This window comes from Ursus maritimus, unplaced genomic scaffold (assembly GCF_017311325.1).
Source record: "Ursus maritimus isolate PB19 unplaced genomic scaffold, ASM1731132v1 scaffold_10, whole genome shotgun sequence".
NCBI lineage: Eukaryota > Metazoa > Chordata > Mammalia > Carnivora > Ursidae > Ursus > Ursus maritimus.
Genome location: NW_024423344.1, coordinates 49,847,670 through 49,869,092, shown reverse-complemented (window position 1 = coordinate 49,869,092; position 21,423 = coordinate 49,847,670). Strand labels below are relative to the sequence as shown.

Genomic DNA, 21,423 nt, shown 5'->3' with positions numbered 1-21,423 from the left:
AAAATACCTCTCCTGGGTTGAACACAGTGTAATAACATGAAAGCAGAAGAGCTTTTAGACTGGGGCCACTGGAAAATTTTAACCTTGCCATATAGCTTCTTGTCATAAATATTCAAATAAGAGAATTTGATTTCTAGGATGTAGATACCCGTCTATATTAGACTCTTGGTATCTTCTTGAAAACTGCAGCTTTCGGAGTTTATTCTCAGACATGCCTCAGATAGTATGATTAGCATACCATTAAATTGAGTCAAGGAAAAGTTTTGGTTTCTTCACAGAAGCTTTTGCATTTATGAGATGTTTCTGTGTGAATTTCTGTGCCACAAATAGGCAGACATCTCTCTAACCTGACTTATCTGACTTGACTCTTTCGGGAGGCAAGAGGAAGTACAATGTTTGATCTGAAATCCCCTCAAATAAAGTTAGGAACAGAGAAATATTGGTAAGCTTTCTTCTGTTAAACCGTTCTCCCCGTTAAAATTAAATGGTTTGTGAAAATTTAAAGTTCTTAGAATATACTCCTGTTGAGACCATGGTTAAGTTTTCCACATAAATAGAGTAGCTCTGTCACTAGCTGGTGGTTAAGAGCACTGTCCCTGGAGCTGGCTTGCCTGGGGTCAGTCCTGGGCTGGTGCCCATAATTGGAGACTCCCCCAGTGGAGACACCTACCAGTTCCCCAGATTCTTACCCAGCAGCCCTCCAGTTAGGGGGCAGACACGTGACCTGAGTCCCACCAATCAGACTTTGCATTGGAAGCCAGTGAAGCTGGGGCTGGAGCGAGGCCATCTTGGCTACTACAGTGGTTAGAGTGTCCGGTTTCTGGAGACTGTTGTGGCAGAGGGTCAGGAGCAGCCTGGCATGCCCATTCGTTGTGTGGGCCTAGCTCTCTGGAACCACAGGGCTGGATGAATGTGATTTGGGCATTTTATTGGCAGCTTAGCCCCCAAGCCTACTGAAGGACTCTTCTAAGGGTCCCATGAGTGAACCTGTCTCCTTTATTTAATTAATTAACTTGTTTTTTTGCTTAAACTATTTAGAATTGGTTTTGGGTCACCTAAAAGTAAACTGATGTGGCAAGCTACTCAGGGAAAGAGGGGGGACAGGCTCTCAGAGTATTTTGCCATCACTGTAAGGAAATAGCCATACTTTTTCCATCCTTTATTTAAACATCCTATGCCCTCCTGGTCCCCCCTTCCCCTGACTTTCTGAAAAACATATAGATCTAGGCCCTATGGGTCAGCTGTGTTGGCCCCCTCTCTAAGCTTGGGTGGTCAGTGCTCCCACAGCTCTTACTGATTTCGTGTTATCTTGTTTGACACACTGATTTGAACACAAAGTATGTGAGCCCAAACTTAGAATTCAGGGTTCCTGATGATTGGAACTTCTTGTATGATAGAAGTAATAGAGTAAGCAGATATTTAGGAAGGAAGATGGAGAGGATGACAGGGTATCTGGAATCCTTTGGTACCTGAAGCAGAGTGGAAAGTGAGAAGGGTCAGAAGCATGAGAAAAGCAGAAGGGAAGGAAGCAGGCAGTGAAGCCAGGCCAGGGTTTGCCTAGTGCCCTGCTTCTCCTTTGGTCCTCTTTGTTGCTAACCCGGAGGGCATGGCCCAGTGGGGGGCTGTGCAGGCAGCCCACCACCGCACTCTTTTGCCAAAGATTCAGTTAGTGTCTCACTAGGGATTTCCTTTTCTTTTCTTTTCTTTTCTTTTCTTTTCTTTCTTTCTTTCTTTCTTCCTTCCTTCCTTCCTTTCTCTCTCTCTCTCTCTCTCTCTCTCTCTCTCTCTCTCTCTCTCTCTCTCTCTCTCTCTCTCTCTCTCTCTCTCTCTCTCTCTCTCTCTCTCTCTCTCTCTCTCTCTCTCTCTCTCTCTCTCTCTCTCTCTCTCTCTCTCTCTCTCTCTCTCTCTCTCTCTCTCTCTCTCTCTCTCTCTCTCTCTCTCTCTCTCTCTCTCTCTCTCTCTCTCTCTCTCTCTCTCTCTCTCTCTCTCTCTCTCTCTTTCTTTCTTTCTTTCTTTCTTTCTTTCTTTCTTTTTTAACATTTTTGTTTATTTATTTGACAGAGAGAGGTAGCCAGCGAGAAAGGGAACACGAGCAGGGGGAGTGGGAGAGGAAGAAGCAGTCTCCTGGCAGAGTAGGAGCCTGATGCGGGGCTCGATCCCAGGACCCTGGGATCACGCCCTGAGCTGAAGGCAGACACTTAATGACTGAGCCACCCAGGCACCCCCTCACTAGGGATTTCTTTCTCATGCCACCGTCCTGGCAGAAGTCTTTCAGGGAAAGGAATATCATCTGGCAACTTCTACCAAAACAAGTCTACTTTTATTTTTAAACAGAGAAATCTCAGTTATGGGGGCCAAAGGACACGGCCAGCATCTGGGGTTTAACGAGCTACCAAGACCTGGGCTCGTGGCCTTTTGTGGGAATGGCTGCTCTAAGAGGAGGCTCCTGGGAGAAATTGCCCTAAGCAGACTTTGGGAGGAAGACAATTAGAGAAAGCCCTGGAACCAGCCCACCAGCCAAATGGCTTGGCTGGGAGAAGTCCTAACTGTACTGACTTCACTGGGGATCTGGAGACAGACTCAGAGCCTGAAGCGTAAGAGCACATGGAGCAGAAAGTATCCCCGTTGTAGTTCTCTTCCTTATCAGATATAATCTCTAAATAATATATAGTTTTATTGTGGTAAAATATGCATAAGACACAGTTTACCATTTTTACTGTTTTTAGATGTACACATTAGAGGCATTAAGCTGTGCAACCATCCCCACCATTCACTGCCAGATGTTTTCTTCTCCCCAAACTGAAACTCTACCCATTAAAGCCTGTCTCTCTGTTCTCCCCTCCTCCCGGTCTGTGGTTACTACCATTCTACTCTCTGTCGCTAGGAGTTTGAAGCCACTGAGGTTACCTCGCAAAACTGGAATCATGCAGTATTTGCCTTTTTGTAACTGGATGATTTTATTTAGCATAACGATCCTCAAGGTTTACCTATATTGTAGCATGTGGCAGATTGTCCTTCTCTTTTAAGGCTTAATAATATTCTGTGGTATGTGTATACCGTGTTTTGTTTATCCATTCTTCTGTTGATGAACATCTTGATTGTTCCCACTTTTTGGCTATTATGAATAGTGCTGCTATGAACATGGGAAGGTAGATATCTGTTTGGGTCCCTGCTTTCAATTCTTTTGGGTATATACCCAGAAGTAGAATTGCTGGATCATGTGGGAATTCTGCGTTTAATTTTTGAGGAACCACAAGAGGATTTCTAAATAATATATTTTTAAAATATATATTTTTTTATTTCTTTGAGGGAAAGAGAGCGAGCATGGGGGAGGAGGGTGAGAGGGAGAGGGAAAAGCAGACTCCCCACTGAGTGGGGAGCCTGAGGTGGGGCTCGATCCCAGGACCCTGAGCTGGAGGCAGATGCTTAACCAAATGAACCACCCAGGAGCCATATTTGGTTTCAGTTGTTGTTAGGATGATTATGTGGTGTGTAGCATGGATCAACTTATTAACTTATTGAGCAGTTGAGTATCAAATGACAAATCAGACATGATTCCTGTCAGCTGAGGTAAGCCTGGGTGGTGGCGGGGGCAGGTGCGCAGCTCCAGTCCCTTCCACCGGGAGCACGGCTGGCTGACGGCCCCAGCTGCTGTTCCTCTGGATCCACCATCATGTTTATGCCGACTACACACTCAGTGAGTGGGCTGCTTTTAGCACGGTGGGGTGCTATTCCTGACTGTGAGATGCAGGACTCCTCCCACGGTGACTTTGACTCAAGGACTTTCCATCAGCCTGATCAGATCTTTCTTAGAATGCTCTGTGATCAGAGGCTCCATCCAATTTTCCTCCCCCCCCCCCCTTTGCACCGCTCAGCTCAGCATCTCTCCGAATCCTCTTCCCTTAACTTCTCCACAGGCGTTTCCCCCGGTGAATCTCTTACACATCCAATCCCGTCTGTTTCTTGGAGGACCTGAGCAAACCTACTTAAGGCTTTACCTAAGTTTTGGGTCTTTTTCGCATCTCAGAAGTGCAAACAATTTGAAATTCAAGAGGACTCATTCTTTCTTTAATATCCTTCAGCCCCTGCTGCCAGGCATCTCTCACTGGCCATCTTTTTCTATAAGCTGAAATCATTTTGGTCTTTCTCCATTCACTGGACTTATTTTCCACCATTCACCCAAGTGTTTGTGTCCCTCCCGTGCTGAGATATTGACTCGGTGTATAACGTAAGCTATTTGTTTTCTTTATTTACAATCACTTAAGTCTAAATGCTTTAGAAAGTAAAAGGTAATTTTTGACTTATGAAGAAAACCTGGGGGAGAAGTTTCTGAGCATTTTAATCTTTTTCTGTGGGGTTGGCAGAGGAAGAGCAAGACAGAGAATCTTGAACGGGCTCCACACCTAGTATGGAGCCGATGCAGGGCTCGATCTCACGACCCTGAGATCATGAGCTGAACCGAAATCCAGAGTTGGATGCTCAACCGACTGAGCCCCCCAGGCCCCCTGGAGCATTTTTTTTTTTTTAAAGATTTTATTTATTTATTTGACAGAGATAGAGACAGCCAGCGAAAGAGGGAACACAAGCAGGGGGAGTGGGAGAGGAAGAAGCAGGCTCATAGCGGAGGAGCCTGATGTGGGGCTCGATCCCATAACACTGGGATCACGCCCTGAGCCGAAGGCAGACGCTTAACCGCTGTGCCACCCAGGCGCCCCCCCTGGAGCATTTTAAAAGATATTCACAGCTAGGCTCTGAGTGCCTTCTGGAAGAAGTTGCATCCTGTGTGAAAGTGTCTTAACAGTTTTTACCTTATTATCTCTGTCCTGTTCCATACAGGACCACAACTACCGCTGTTGCTTTCCAGTGAGGCCCTGTGCTATGGCACTGACCCCACTCCGAGGGCCGGGCGGTGGGACGCAGAGCCTTCTCTGGGAGTGCAGGAAAATGCGGGGGGCTCACCAGGGAGACTGGGCTCTCTGCTCCAGCTCCTCCCACGTAGAGCCATGCTCAGCATGTCCGGAGGGAAACCAGTAGTCCTTGAACCCCGTGTGAAGGTGTGCTGACTCCTTCCTCCCGCCTGTCAGTTTGGCTCTGAGTTGGGTAATGATGACTCAGAGGCATTTGGTTCCCTGTCGTGGAGAGCAGGTGATGCTTCTGGTTACTCGCAGGTGCTCTTCCTGGAGCAGCAGCCTCCTGCCGCCTCTGAGCGTCTCGGCCCCCTGGTTCAGTGCCCTGGGAGGGGGGAGATGCCAAACACTTACCTGGTACCACCAGGGAAACCCGTTCACAGAGACTCTCATGCCCGTGTCTACTGAGACCTCTGTGGCAGCTTGCTGGGAAATCTTTATGGATCATTTGGGTGACGCTTTACCGGGACAGAGCGTCCCAGGCCTTCATCATCATCCTCTTCTTCATCTTCATTAAGTGCCTAATTCTGGGTGATTTTCTGTTTGATACTACATCAAAAATTAAACAGCCTAGATTTCCTCTGTGTAGGATTATAACTTAGGGTAAACACCATCGCCTAAGGAATGAGCACAAATTTATAAATATGACAGAAAGAGGAAACCAGCTTGGGAGCAGCCAGCATGGGTGGACCCCGTGATTGGCATATCAGGAGATATGTAGGTGACACGGGTATCTTGAGGAAAAGGAAGCAGTTTGCCTTCTTCTGGTTAGTGTTTCAGGGGGACAGGGACAGCAGAGCTCTCCTTCGCTGAGTCTCAGTGGTCAAAGAGAGTGTGCCGGTGGTGGGTGTTCTGGGGTTCTCTGTGCTCAGCTTTATGGAGAGGAGTCATGAGTTGACTGAGTTCTGACCGCTGGTACTGGAGGTGGGTGGAAGGAGCAGCGCTGGGAAAGAAACCAGGTTCCGACTCAGACCTGGGTTTGAATCACAGCCCTGTGCCCAGCTGTAAGATCTGGGGCAAATCATGCAACCAGTAATTCTCAGCCCCATTTTATTTGTCTATAAAATGAGAATAGCATCTACTTTGCCTGATATATTTGAGATCCCTGGCGTGGATCACAAAGAGTGATTACTGCTATCGTGGTACATAGAAGGGTCAAGGCAAGTAATGACTTCTGGAGGACCCACATGAAAAATTCTGGAGGGTTGGATTTCACCATGAATCTGCATTTCCTGAAGGTGGCATGGCCCTGGGTTAAAATCTAGGTTTTTGTGCTGTAAATAGATCCACGATCAAAAAAGATGAAACTTTTTTTTTTTTTTAAAGCTCTCAAAACTGTAGGGAGAGGCAGAGAAATCCACCTTATCTCACAGTAGCTTTTCTGGACAGTGGCTTTGGAAATGGGATCTAAGCTGTGGGTAAGCTTCAAGTCCTCAACCCTGCGTCTCTGTATACTGCCCGCTAATGCTGAGCCACAGCTTCCTTTTTATAAGTTTCCACATGCTTCCTCTGTAGCTGCATGTCTGCCCAGGCTGCAAGAGAGAGGCCGTGGGGTCCAGACATAGGCTGAGCTCTGTCCCGGCCCCACTGCGTTCCAACTTGGCATGTCTTCAGAGCAGCCCACCAGATGCTTCAGGAGGAGTGTGGGCAGAACAGATGAAAAGTGCACCATTTCTGATTCAGGAAACCCTGGGGCTAGATGTTCTGAAGCATTCTGCTCCATGATCCTCTTCCTTTCTCTTCTTAACCCTGTGCACAAGAAGGCAGTGAGGAGTAGTAGGCAGAGAGTTGCTAGGGGACCTGAATTCAAGTTCTGTGTCATCTTGGGTTCCCACTACTCACTTCGGGCTAGGTTTTCTATCAGTAAATGACCAAAGTGGACACAGGTCCTTCCAAGTTGCAATGCCTGGGCCTTAAACTCCAAGGGCATGCAGAACCTTCCCCGCATTCTCCCGGCGGTGGCCCACGTGCCCAGGGCTCTGTTTTTTTGTGTCTCTGCTTCTCTGACTGCCCCAGAGCCTGGCTGTTTGCCACCTACCTTCTGGGTGGAGTGGAGGGTGCTGAGGGCTTGCATTTAGAAAGGAAGTGAGAGAAGTCAGAGCCTGCTGCAAGCCTGGGTCGCGTGGGGAGGGTGGGGAGGGTGGGGCAGCTGAAAGTTTGTGTTTATTTCTATTTGCCTGGTGGAAATTGAGACTGGGGTGCTGTAAGCCAGAGACCATCCAGTAAACACTATTTCCAGGACAGGAGTCAGTGGGGTGGGGGGTGGGGGGGCTCTACCTCCTGAAAATTTTACTTCTCTGCTTCAGGGTTTTTGCATGAAACCTTTCAACGCTGAGCGCTTAGCTAAAGCTTGGCGCGGTTCCTCAGCCCCTGGCCTTCCTGTCCAACTGGCCGGGCTGCCAGGAGTGGGGCTCATTGTGTTTTGAGGCAGTGGGGTTTAGTGAGCCCTATGATCTCATTCTTACATTTTTCTCCCCACGGTCCACACGGGAACAACAAATATCATGCCCAAGATGGAGCCAAAGAAGCTAAAATGAAAGTGGGGTCAACATATGGGAAACAAAGGAAGGGATTGAGAGAGATATTATAAGAAACATGTCATCAATGTGGCACTTCCATTATCTGGATATTCCGGAGGCAACCTCCACAAGGGCCTGCTTCCCAAGTATAGATACGTCAAAAAACAAGATTTTGTGACCCATAGTATTCTCTGCCTGGTAATGCGCTCAGTGGAGGTAAAAATGTAAAGAATGGCCTGGAAAGAAATTCTTTTTATGGTTTCTTAGAAATGACTGCCATCCGTAGCTCTTTGCACGTGAAGCAGCAGATGGAGTTGCGTGCGCCCCATGGGAGAGAGGACGTGTGCAGTGATTTCTTTTCTGGAGGACTCCAGTGCATTTCTTACGGAGACACAGGAAGGCTCATGGAATTTGATGCCTTGGCTCGTCACTGCTCAAGACTACATTCATCCCCAATCGCTCCTGTTGGAGACGTGCACTTGGATGGTTCCTTTAATGAGGCAGGAAGGGGAAATTCCATTTTCTGCCTGAGCTCAGTGCGGCCTGCCTGAAGGCTGAGGGGTCCGGATGCCGAGCCGGTGACCGACTTGGGTCCAGGAGCAGCCGTGTCAGCAGATCTGGAGGCTCAGGCTCGCTTGGAAACAGATGCCGTTGAAGCAGAACAGAATCTCCTCTGAACAGGCTGCCACCGCAGCTCACATGGCCACCATCTGCTGCAGCAGTGTCCCCACCGTGATGTGCTCCCTGCTTCTTCTGGTTGCCTTCCCATGCGAGTAGTGCCACTTGATTTGGGAGGCTGGAAGCTATAAAGAAAGGCTTTAGCACCCCAACTCAAGCCAGGGGCAGAATTCTCTGCTGTGGAATTGGTGCCAGTGCAGGGAAAAGTCGGGGGTGGCCCTCACTGCCTCCCCCACCCCCACCAGTTCCCTCCCGCCCATCCCCACTCTTTCCCCAGGCCTCTGGGGCTCTCTTTTGCTTGGCAGCTGCATCTGGTGGACCAGCCTGGAGTACTGATCTTCTGCCTCCCAGCTCAGTGGAATTTGCACTTTGAAAGAGAGCCTTAGGAAGAGAGCAGTGCTGATTCCAGAAGAATGGACTTGTGAATGGCGGCTCGGCAGGTGCCCAGCTTGCTGGCTCCCGGGCCAGGGAGATACCATTGCACAAGGTGGCCTTCAGAGTGCCTGTCCTCTGAATTAGACCATCTAGGTCATTTGCTACGTTTTTGGGAGTAGGGCTGGCACTGACACAAATTGCTTTCTAATTCTGCCCTCAGAGTAGCAGCACCCAAGATCTGGGACTGTTGGCATTTAATAGGCTGCCCTGGGGGCAATTTCTTCAGACATTTTTGTCATTTCTTTTAGCACAGGGTTCGAACCTGGTAGTAACTGCAGGGCTTTGGGTGTCTTTAGGGAGCTAAAACAAAATGTCATAGACTATGTGGCTTAGACGACAAACGTTTCTCTCTCATAGTTCTGGAGGCTGGGAATCCGCGATCATGATGCTGGCTGGTCTGGTTCTGGGTGAGGGCTTGATACCTGGCTTGCGGCTGCTGGTGGCCTTCTGGCTGGCAGAGGGGGTGGGGGAGGGAGAGGGAGGCCGGAGCCAGAGCTTTCAAGGCTGAATCGGGTTGAGAACCCAGGTGCTCCAAATTCTAGTCTATCGTGATGTCAACAACTTTCTTGTGTCTCAGGTACCAGTTGTTCTCGTAGTTAGAATATCTGCTCTTCCATACTTCCTTTGGCAAGAAATTTGTGCTTCTGAAGTCAATTTAATAATAAGAATATCTGTCACCCCGATGGAAGTTGACAGCTAAGGATTGCAGATGACACCATCCAGTGAGCAACATCTGCATCAAAAAGCAGGCCAAATATATTCTGCCCTGGGGAAAAGTAACATGACCTCTTATGAGGAGAGTTGACAACTTGAATAAAAGTATCTCGTGGTCCTTGAGATCAAATATTGGCAAAAGTCACCTTAGAAAGAAAGCATTTTGCACACTGTCAACAGGAAGCTTGAGACCCTTGTTTGACCTGATCAATATGAAGAAGAATGAGAAAGACTGTGCCGTCCAGGTGAGGGGCGAAGTAAGAACAAGAGCGTGGGGGAGGCAGGAGACCAAGGGACAGAGAGGCCACGGTGGGCACGCTAGGAAGGCAGAAGGTACCCATTTTCCCCAACCTGATGCACTGACTCCTAGAGGCAGGTGTGTTCTGTGTTGGAGAAGAATGGACCGAAAGTCCTGGAATGTGAATCCTACAACTCGCTCTGAGGCTGGGTGCACCAAGTGAGCTGCTTTCAGGCTATATTTCCGGGCTGGTCAGACGAGACAGCCATGAGGGTCCTGAACACTGCAAGGCTCGGTGTAAGTGGATATGTTGGCTTTCTTGTTTCTCCCTCAATCTCCCATGAGCTTACATCCTCAAGAGCCAAGTTCATTGTCGTGTGCTGACAACATGGAATATCTAAAGCTTCCAAAGGGAGGACTGGCCTTGCTTGCGGCAGCGAGCCCCAGGGTAAATGTACTTTGAGGGTCATTTGGCCCTAATCCTGGCAGGACTTCCTGGTGACACTTCTAACGTGACCTGCACCTTCTTTTAAACTTCTTAACGTATGTAACCAGGCCAATTATTTATATGCAGTGTAATTGAACTACATTTCCTCCAGCTACGTCCAAGTTTAATTTCAACCTATTTTTCTCATTTAAGCTCTTGCCCCGCCTTCTCTGCCCAATTCCTGCTTTTCATTTCAAAAGCAGTTTATGAGTCTCCTCATTGTTGAAACACTCTTGAGAAAGTGAAATGTGACTTACCACCAGCTAGCCTGACTTGTGTGATGCAGTCTTGTCTTGGACAAAGTGGAGGGATTTATGACCTTATTTTCAAAGAAATGAGTCATTTCTGGGTATGTTTCCAAGAAATGGACAACTTAATAGTAAAAATATTTGTCTTTACGTAAGATATTTGTCTTTATGTAATATATAGTAGAAAGTATTTATCTTAATAATAATGTTTTAAAGTAAGACATGGCCATACCTAAGAGAAGGAAAGAACAGGACACAGGATCTCCCATCAGATGAAGGGAAAGGATGAACACAAGAGTACTGACAGCAAAGACGACTGAAGGTGACTTTTGTGAGAACACCCATAACAGTAACAGCATCCCTCCATATGTATATATCGCTACACATCAACTTTTTTTTAGTACTGTTTTCAATTTTTAGTAAATTTTTAAAAAAGTTTTATAGTGTAATATTTTTAAATTACAGAGTCAGAAATAGAGGCACTATTTCTATTTCTATTTACGAGTCTGGAAATTAGGGGAAAATAACTATTTGACGATTGTTACATAAGGTACATTGGTGATACAGCAATACAGGTCAATTTTGCAGAAAAACTTGGATTCTGTAAATTGCTTTTGCACTGGATGAATTTTGTGACAACTTTTTGAGGTAAGCTAGTTAGGCTATACTGTTTACCTTTAGTGACACTGTGAGAACTGGAGAATGCTCCACTTTGAAAGAATGTTCTGGTGATTGTGGGGAGCAATGCCACATATGTGGTTTAGGGGGTTTGGGAATTCCAGGCTGCTATTGATTTGGAATCCAGATTCCCTCACAGACCCACCTGCTCTCTGGTGAGCACTGCCTCCCACCAATCCTCATGACCAGCATCACATCAACTACCTACCAGAGAGAAATTGGTTTATTTATTTAATTAATTTTTTTTTTTTGAAAAATTGATTTACTGATTACTATTGTTGAGGGCCTATTACATGCAGGTCACCCTTACTAGATTCCAGAGATTTATAGACATAATCCTTGCTTTGGAGGTGACAGTTAGTGAATAATAATATTAATACTAAGGATAGTTTCCCTTCATGAAGTAAGCATCTCTGTTCTAGATGTAGGGATACAAAGATAAATTAGACATAATCCATGTCTTCTGGGAACTCATGTTTATTGCTGAAGATAAAAGGTTGAATCAGATACTGTTCCTGTACTTAAAGGGTACAATCAAGTAAATACTAGTAAATATAAATAATAATAACAATAATAGCTTCTGTGTACCTTGATTCTACTCTTTAAACCTTACTCTTTGCAACTGTATCTTAATAATTAATTGGGATAATTAGTTGTCCCAATTACAGAGAAGGGTTTAGGATCAGGAAGATACAGTGAGCTTATATTCATCACCTGGGCAGAGTATTGTGGAAAAGAGATCAAACGCAGTCTGACTCTACAGCTGGCCCCGTTTCCTCCGCACAATAACGTAGAGGCTTGTTGCTTAGCGAAGTTTTATCATCAATCAGGAAGGCTCTCTACATCATCTGCCGTGTTTTCAGAAGCATAATTGCCCAATGAAATGCTCTAGTGAAAACCAGGGTGGGAAAGCACACAGCCTCCGTGGTAGGCACCTCAGAAAGAAGGGGCATGTTAATTACGGTAGATCCATTGCAGTAAGAAACAAAGAGTCAAGAATGTGCGATGGCTCAAACATAATAGTTTATTTCTGGCTTATATAATGCCCTAAAAGGTATTCTTTGATTGCTGCTTCCTTGTGGTGATTCAGGGCCCCAGGCTCTGTCTACCCTGTGGCTCTGCCATGTGGCTCTGCCGTCCTCTCCGCAGCTTTCACGGTGGTTGTGTTTGTTGTATCAGGCTGGCGGGTGGGAAAGAGCACAGACTCCTGTGCACAGAAGTTCCATGCGCCAGATCGACGAGTCGTGCATGTCCCTTACAGTCCCCTTGTTAGGATTCAATGTTGTGGCTAAGCCTAACTCCAAGAGAACTGGGCGTGCGGTCCAGCTATGTGTCCAGGGAAGACAAGGACTGTGGCCACCAGTCTCAGCCCCAAGGTGGGTTTGCTGCACATCCATACTCCAAGCACAACTAACTTGGCAGCACTAGGGTGTCCTGTGAAGAGGAACGTGTTTTGGGGGTTATAGCCCCAGCAAAGTGGCCCGAAAGTTCTGGTTACAGTATTTTGTGGAACAGAGTAGGAGCAGGTTTCTGAAGGACAGAGAAGTCAAGGTGTGGTCAGGAAACAGAGCTTCAGCACTGTTCACATTTCCAGAGTCCTTCTCCCATCTGTAAACTTTTATGAGGCTCTTAGGTTGGCTTTTAGTTGGTGCAGTCTCTGTATCTGATCCAGAGTCTCAGCAGGGCACAGGGGAGCGTCTTCTTCATAGCTTTGCCCTGGACCGTGGAAAGTGGTGGAAGGCCACGGAGCCTTGGGCTCTCATTTTTTCCAGCTAATGTTCACTTAGCCTTTGGGATAATCATAGAGGACTCAGCAGTCAGCAGGATGGAGAAGAAGAGGGTGGCTGAGGGATGAAGAAGCGGACAATTGGAGCAAAAGCAGAAGACATTTTTTCTATTCTCTAAATCTCTGTTCTTTCCCTCATTTCCCTTCACTGAATGTGACTTTCCTCTCTGAGAGAATATTTGTGCAGATCACCTGCCTCATGGGCCCCCTCCATCATCCATGTTATGTAAAATGTCTTCAGGGGACATGTTACCCAGAAGTTCCATGGGGAGAAGAGTCACGGGGCTGGCCCCCAGGACAACTACAAAGGAGGTGACATTATTAGGCACCTTTCTTTTTCATTTCATGTCTTTCCAGCAGGTGCCTTTCCTGGGTTTACTTCTAGCTTTCTTGGTTGGAAACATACCTGATAAAGGGTTCTCTATAAAATTGTCACTTTTGTGTGGGGCGTGGATATTTTTACTGTGTCAGACTGCTCTTCTGTCATCTTCAGAACAAAGCCTTGCTGATGGGATTTCTGACTCCCCAACAATTTCTGGGGGTTGTAGCCTGGGCAAATCCTCCTAGGTGCTCTCAGAAGGTGTAGATGGATTCTTGAGATTCCTATTCTTGAGACCAAGTTTTTTCTGGTGAAGTTGGGTGATTTTATTCAAGCCCTGAGTGGGGTCCATTTTCCTATATCCACGGAACAAATCACTGGATAAATCTGAGAAAGTACTCAGCTACCACAAATCATTTCCTTTACAGGCCGGAGGTTTTCATCTTTAGACAATGCACCGAGTTAGACAATTGGTAAATTATGAAGCCATTATTTAGTGGGAGAGGTGCCGGAGTTGGAACATTTGATCTACACTTAAAATTGAAAGCAGGGGTTCTTAACATGTGTGCGTTCTAGGTATTAACAGATTTGATGGCACCCTGGAAGTGACTGAGTCTCAGAGCAGCCACGATTATAGTTCAGCTGCTGTCATGGTATAGTTACACCTGCCAGTGTGTAGAACATTCTTCCTGACTCCCACACCACTCACCAGTTTCATTGGTGCCCATCTTGGTAGACCTATTGATTGCCCTGAACTCTTTCTCTGATATACCAACAAGGTAACATTCTTGTGGGTTATAGTGAACAAACAGCCTTTATTTGGATCCCGACAAATTATGTTCTTTAGCCCTTATTCGCAGCAGACTGTCCTCTACTCTGTAACATTTAAATGAAATTATGGCAATGCACCATGCAAGGGTACACCATGAGTAGTTGCCCCTTACTGTGGACCACTGTGAGTTCTAGAAAGGGTTGAACATACAAAGATGAACATTGAATAGCTTGGAAAATAGCACAAGGCTACTTTATTTAAGGAGGGTATTGTGGGTTGAATTATATTTCCCAAAAGGATATGTTGAGGTCCTAACTTCCAGTGCCGTGAATGTGACTTTATGTGGAAATAAGGCTTTTGCTTATGTAATCAAATTAAGTTGAGGTCATCCTGGATGATGGTGGGTCCTAATTTGCTAGTGTCCTTATAAGAAGAGGCAAATTTGTGCCCAGAGACACACAGGGAGAATGGCACGTGATGAGAGAGGCACAGATTGGAGTGAATCAGCCGCAAGCCAAGGAATGCCAAGGATTGTTGGCAAGCGCCACCAGCCAGGAGAAAGGCATGGAACGGATTCTCCCTCAGAGCCTCCAGAAGAACCCAACCCTGCCAACACCTTGATTTCAGACTCCCAATCTCCAGAGCTGTGAGAGAAAAAATTTCTGTTGTTTTAAGCTCTCTAGCTTGTGGTGTTTTGGGCCACACAGGAAACCAACCCTGAGGGTAATGTCGAAACCAGTCATTTCCTCCACCAATGTTGTTCGGTTACAGTTGTGCCTTGTGTCATGGAGACCCTGGAGATGCCTACTGGTGGGAAAATGACTTTGATGCAATATTGCTTCCATTTGGAGCCGAGAGAAATTCTCTCTCTCCCTGCCCCCTTCCCCTCTTTCTCTTCCCTCCCCCACTACCTCTCTCCTGGCATCTTCGAAGTTCACTCATTGGTAAAAGCATCACAGTAATAACCACACTTTCTTAAAAAAATGTGTGTTGACAGGGGCCCGTGTTTTTCTCTTTTCTTTTCAGATGCTGAGGTTTTTAGTGAGCCCTTTCTAGTCAGTACTGCAGGGTTTCCATCAAATAACACTTGAAGTCTTTTCAAAGACCTGCAAGACTGAAAAGATTGCAGCCTGTAGAACGGGGAGTAATTGGTGTCACACACCCTCCTCATTCTTACAAATATCTCCTCTTCCCTCAAGGGCGGGAACCAGGAAAGGGAGGAGGTGCAGGGGGGGTGGCAGTGCAGGGCGGCACCACCGAGAGAAGAGGAACTGGCGTTTTGCACATTACTCCCATCTGCTGGGTCCAAGGGGCCTGTGACACCACCCCAGCAGTCCCACGGCTGCCTTCGATATTTGGAAGGGAAGAGGTTGAGGTAAACGCAACCCAATTAAGCATGTGGTACTTTAATCAAATAAGGATTAAGGGCAAGCAAAGACAAAAATTGTAGCTTTACTCATTTCTGGGAGATAATTAAGTCAGACTTACTGTGCAGGGAGAGAAAGGATATGATAAGTTTATCAAAGAGAAGACCTTAAGTTCTGCAACATTAAGTTAATGCTCCACATCAACAAAGCGAAGAAATCCCCTCCTGGCGGGGTGATACGGCCCATCAGGATAGTTAGTCGCTATTAAGAAAGATCGCAAAGGGTGAACAATAAAATATCCATAGCTATTTGAGCATAATAAACTCTTACATTGAACAGTTGGATGAGATGGTATTTTATTTTATTTTATTTTATTTTTTTAAAGATTTTATTTATTAATTTGACAGAGAGACAGCCAGCGAGAGAGGGAACATAAGCAGGGGGAGTGGGAAAGGAAGAAGCAGGCTCCTAGCAGAGGAGCCTGATGTGGGACTCGATCCCAGAACGCTGGGATCACGCCCTGAGCCGAAGGCAGACGCTTAACGACTGAGCCACCCCGGCGCCCCGAGATGGTCTTTTAACTGGCTGCATAAAATACAGAATTTTCCAACACAGAAAGGCAACTCACTTTTTTGCCATTGGGAGTTCTCACTGAACATCCCTGCTGCCCATTTTAATTGGTAATGTATTAATTGAAGGTATTATTAACTATTTAATTGAAGGTATTAATAAAATTTCAGAACATACCACTAGTTATAAATATGTATAATATCTGAAACACACACACACACAGACACAGTGTCTGAAAAAGATGTTTTCTCAGCTCTTATTTTCCTAGAGAGAGCTCATGGCAACCTCCTTCCTGAAAATTCAACTTCTTTTATCCTTTCTAGTCATTGATCAACAAAATGCATCTACATATATATACTAATCACCCAGCATGTAAAGAATATATTTAATGTGTATTCTTACTCAGTGTTTATTTCATAAGTAACTGTCATGATCAGGGTCCTTGGGTTGCAGGCAACAGAAAATGACTTTGGGCAATCGAAGAAGGGAGTCTCCTGGAAACTTACCAGGAACTCAGCAAATCACTTGGAAAGCTGAGAATCAGTCTTGGTAATAGTCATTACTTAAGGCTGCTCTGGGGGCTGGGAGAGTTTTCAGAGCAGGAAGGATCATGTTTGGGCCCCACAGGTGGGAAGTGTGAAATTCCAACAACTTCTTCTATCCCAGTATCTCTCACATAAGATGCAAATCCTGGAAGACAGCAGCTGATTCTTCAGGCTTCTGGCTTTTCCGAGGAAGTGTGGAGAAAGCTGGTTAATTTGACATTCTTAGTAGGATGCGGGCACTGGATTTACTGTCCTACCAAAGCAACAGACGGGGAAAGAAGTAATTCACCAAAAGGAAATTTGTGCCCTATAGGAAGGAGAAGAGAATATTGAGCTGTTAAAAATATTAAACACACATGCACATAGATCTCTACTGCAATAGTTTGTATTTATGTCTTTACATTTGATTTAAGTTATTGCACATGCATACACAAATGCATATTATATTACATAGACCTATGCTACTTTTAAATAATATCTTGCAATGATAATGCTTAACCGATACTTCACAATCAAAGTTTTATAGATCTGATGTAGATTTTGAAGGCCACGAAACACTTTTAAAAAATATTTATTTATTTATTTGAGAGAGAGAGAGAGAAAGTGAGCAGGGTGGGAGGGGCGGAGGGAGAAGGAGAGAGAAACTCAAGCAGACTCCACGTTGAGTGCACAGCCCGACGTGGGGCTGGATCTCATGACAGTGAGATCATGACCTGAGCTGAAATCAAGAGTTGGACGCTTAACCGACTGAGCCACCCGGGTGCCCCCTTGGAACACTTTTTTGATGATTTTCTTCTGGAAATAATTCTCCCTAATCTGAATGATTTATTTTTTAGGGTCTAGCAGAGACAGAATGAGGGTAATGTATTGAATCAAAACACATCTCTTGATTTATGAGGTGCCTCAATAGTGACTTGGAGTTGAACAGATCATTAATTTGATACTTGTTGAAAAGGTGGATGGAAATGCATGGAGAGAGAGGCGTTGAAATTACTGCAGGACCACCGGCCTTTTGACATATTCAGGAAAAGGATCACAAGTATAGAAGAGTCTGGCTTATGATGCAAAACAGGTAGTTGGGAAGGAGAAGGGAATGAACATGTAATCAGCCAGTCTAGATCATTTTTGAGACTTGTGAAGCTCAACTAAAAAATTATCAGATTTTATACTTGATGAGTATGTCTTTTGTCTTGGCTTTGTTTCTAGAAAGAGTTAGTTGTTATTTAGCTATATTTGCAGATAAACATCTTGACCAAATTAAGTATAGATACTAAAATTTTATTTGATTAAAAAGTGGGGCAATCACATTCATCTACAAATACAATTAAGAAGCCTAACTTTTTAAAAAGTGTTTTCTTTTTTTTTAATGTTTAATTTATTTTTTATTTTTTAGTAATCTCTACATCCAGTGTGGGTCTTGAACTCATGACCCCAAGATCAAGAGGTGAATGCTATCCTGACTGAGCCAGCCAGCTTCCCCAGAATTACATTATTATTTTTTAATTAACATATAATGTATTGTTTGTTTCTCGAGTACAGGTCTGTAATTCATCAGTCTTACACAACACACAGTGCTCACCACAACACATACCCTCCCCAATGTCCATCACCCAGCCACCCGATCCCCTCCCCTCCAGCAACCTTCAGTTTGTTTCCTTGAGATTAAGAGTCTCTTATGGTTTGTCTCCCTCTCTGGTTTCATCTTGTTTCATTTTTTCCTCTCTTCCCCTATGATCCTCTGCCTTGTTTCTTAAGTTGCACATATCAGTGAGATCATATGATACTTGTCTTTCTCTGATTGACTTATTTTGCTTAGCATAATACCCTCTAGTTCCATCCACGTTGTTGCAAATGACAAGATTTCATTTTTTTGATGGCTGCGTAATATTCTGGTGTGTGTGTGTGTGTGTGTGTGTGTGTGTGTGTGTATTCACTCCACATCTTCTTTATCCATTCATCTGTCAATGTACATCTGGGCTTAAAGAGTGATTTCTATTGAAACATATTCTAGTACTTTGAAAACACTGATGTTTCTGATAAAAAAAGGCCAATTCTAAGTTATTACATTTTGAATCCTGAGTTTTTGTTAGCGGCTTGACCTAAAATCACTGATACACATTCTCTGCCAACTGAGTGCTTTCAGTAGAGTTAAATGTTATGAATTTGGGTGGACCAAAAGAAGTGTTCTTTTTTCTTTATGTAATTTCCTTTTAAATCCAGTCAAGAAATGGCTTTATTTTTTCTTAATTCTGCCATGGTGGTATTCAGTTGAGGTTTGTTTCTTTTGTTTTCCTTAGCTCTCCAGTGATGGGTAATGTCTTATTAACTCTGAGGCTGACTGGGTATGTAAGCATCACAGGATGGTCAACCCTGTAGACCCTCTTTGCCTTTACTGATACGGAGCTCCGTGAGCTTGTCAACCATTGTTAAACTGAGGTGGGAAGTGGACGGTAATGTAATTGGTCTCTAAGGTGAAAAGTCAACAGATTCCACATTACTCTAATTTTCTTAATGCAAGACTCTTTAGCCATGGCGTTAGCGTATTTTGTGTAGTCTGGAAAGCAGCAAGGCATATATAAAAATGTGAGAATTGCAAACAAAATCATAAGCAAGTGCCCTTAATGTGGAAATAATAGTTCCCTGGGACCTGGAGGAGGTCTGATGGAGAACCTGCTGGATCAGAAAAAGAACTAGATGATAGAAGAGGACTTGTATTAGGGGAAGAGAAGCTAGAATGCTACCGCTTGGGGAGAGGTGGGCTGGGCTTCTTTCTCCGCGTTTCCTCCTGTCATCCTACTCCCTCTGTGCTCCCTCCCACTCCTCCAAATCCCTTAGAAACCTTTGTCTATGGGGGTGGTTGCTATAACTGGGTTTAAAGGCTTTTCTCTATTATTCTTACAAAATCTCCCTGGAGTAGGCTAATATTATCACCATTTTACAGATGAAGGAACATATGTCACTAGCCTACAATTATAAAGAAAACGGCAAAGCAGAGATTGTCCTGTGCTTAGTTACCTAAAAGAGGTTCACAATGTTCACGTGCTTAATGCTGGAGTAAGTGGCGTGGTGGTTCACAAATATGTGGAAAATTTCAGAAGGAAAATTGCATCCCCACACCAAGGATTTTTTTCTTTTTTTTTTTTCCTATAAACATTTCAGAGGGAAACGTCTCAATTCTCTCAGAAAACGAGAAAGAAAAAAATTGTCTTCCCCTCTCCCCAGAGCATTTTTAAAAAATGGGTTTTCATACCTCACCCCAGAGACAGGGGAAAATTGGGTACTGTCTCAGGCTTCCGTATTTTGGAAGGTCCTATATTCGCAGTGGAGCCAGGTCTTTGGAGTCCAGTTTCTGCAGGAAGCAGCAGCAGGAGGGGTGGCCAGCGCAGATGCTGAGACAGCCTCACCGCGTTCCCGAATGATTAGCAGCAGAGGATGGCTTCTCTCTCGCCCTCAAGTCACTGAGGCTGAGATCGGGGTTGGCTGCCAGGCAGCGTCCTGGTGACATACCCTTTAGGACATACGTTGGCAGCCTTCTTGGAATCCTTGTTCCCCTCCAACTGTTTCTTTTGTTTGTATTACTAATCAAAATCTAGGGCAAGGAAAAGTATTAATTTTGTAATATTTGATCTCAGAGAGGAGGAATTATGAGAAACACTTGTGCTATACTGATTCAGTGATTGATTTGTTTTCTATTTGAACTCCATCTGACACATGAGCTTCGACAAGTCACAAGTGTCCAAGCCTCGGTGAACTCATCTGTAAAATGGATCCCATCTTCCAGGTGTTGACAGGATGTTTTTGAAGGATAAGTGAGTTAAGATGGGTAAAGCTGCTATACACAGTAGAAGCCGGGTCTATACTGGGTACTTCGGGTTATAATCCCAGGTCTTTCAGACTAGGTCTGAATCCTGCCTTTTGAAGTTACACGTTAGCGGTATCTGTGTAAACTTCAACGTAGAAATGTGTTGACAGAGCACCTCGGTGTTCGGAACTCAGGTCTGTGGCTTTCGTAGATTGGTCATTACTCCAATCTCTCCCAGTTTGTGTGATTGCCACAAAATCACGTAAAAGTGGTGTCTCATGTTCTCCGTTTGATAAAGCATGCTTTACCCACCTAGGGCTTAATAAATTGAAAGTTTTACTCTTAGAAAATAATCAGGTGTTAAGACAAGCACAAAATGTACTATCATTTTCTGAAGGTTAATAGGCTTTTTCTATTTCTGTGTTTCCCTCCACAGCATTACCATCTAACATGAGGCTGCTTCTCCCGATACGGCAGAGATTGAAATGTCACAGCAGCATGATCAATTAGATGATGGAGAAGAGAGGCATTTGCTACCTGACCTTAATCCACAGGGCAGGAGTGACTGCATGGAGAAGACTGAAGACAGAGAGACTCCAAGGCAGAGGAAAGCAGCAGAGTGGAGTTTAAACGGGCACAAAGCAGCATACATGTTGACTCGTGACGAAAAGGACATCCTCAGGATAAAGACTTATTATAACGTGTACTGGGTGGTTCACTTACTCGTTCAGTTCTGACTGAGGACAAAATAAACACCTTTAACAACAACAACAAAAATATGGTAGAAAAGGAAGCAGGTAAGTTTTTGCAAAGAGTCTAGATTTTGGATCACGTAATTTGCTGAACCAAAGTGACAGGGAGAAAGATAGACGCAAACGATTTGCGGGCTGTCTGATGCTCGAGGAAGAAGGCAGTGGGAGATGTGACTAAGGGACCACGATAGCTGTCTTCCTCTCTTTAAAGTGCTCTCCTTGGAAGGAGGGTTAGACACGTTGTGGTGGTGGGAATGACAGAGGAGGGGTGTGACTTACTGTAAGGAATGGCTTCCCAATATTTGGAATTTGACAAAGGTCCTTGAAGCAGCCCTGCCCGGCTCCCCTGGGGCTGCATCAACGGATAATCGTGGTTGTAGAGGGATTCTTGCATTAAATGAAATGACTTCAATCACCCCTTAATATGCCTGCTCTGGAGCTTTACACCCCCTCTGCGGGGTCTCAAATGGTTTTGAAGCTTGTTGAGGAGCAGAACTAAATGAACTTTGGAGCTGCTTAGGCTTTGATAGAATCAGTCCTTCTCAGCAGCATGTGTGCACATCGTGGGCCTGGGAATGGTTGCTAGTCTATTTTGATTATGGACAG

The 21,423-nt window shown here is 45.0% G+C and overlaps 1 long non-coding RNA gene across 1 annotated transcript in view; it reads left to right on the top strand.

Annotated features, from left to right (window-relative positions):
- The window catches only part of LOC103659171, a 217,985-nt gene that overhangs the window by 61,895 nt on the left and 134,667 nt on the right, over positions 1-21,423 (top strand). The window contains exon 3 of the long non-coding RNA XR_005833031.1: positions 20,502-20,862. This is a non-coding gene — a long non-coding RNA (uncharacterized LOC103659171). The remainder of the gene's footprint in view (positions 1-20,501; positions 20,863-21,423) is intronic.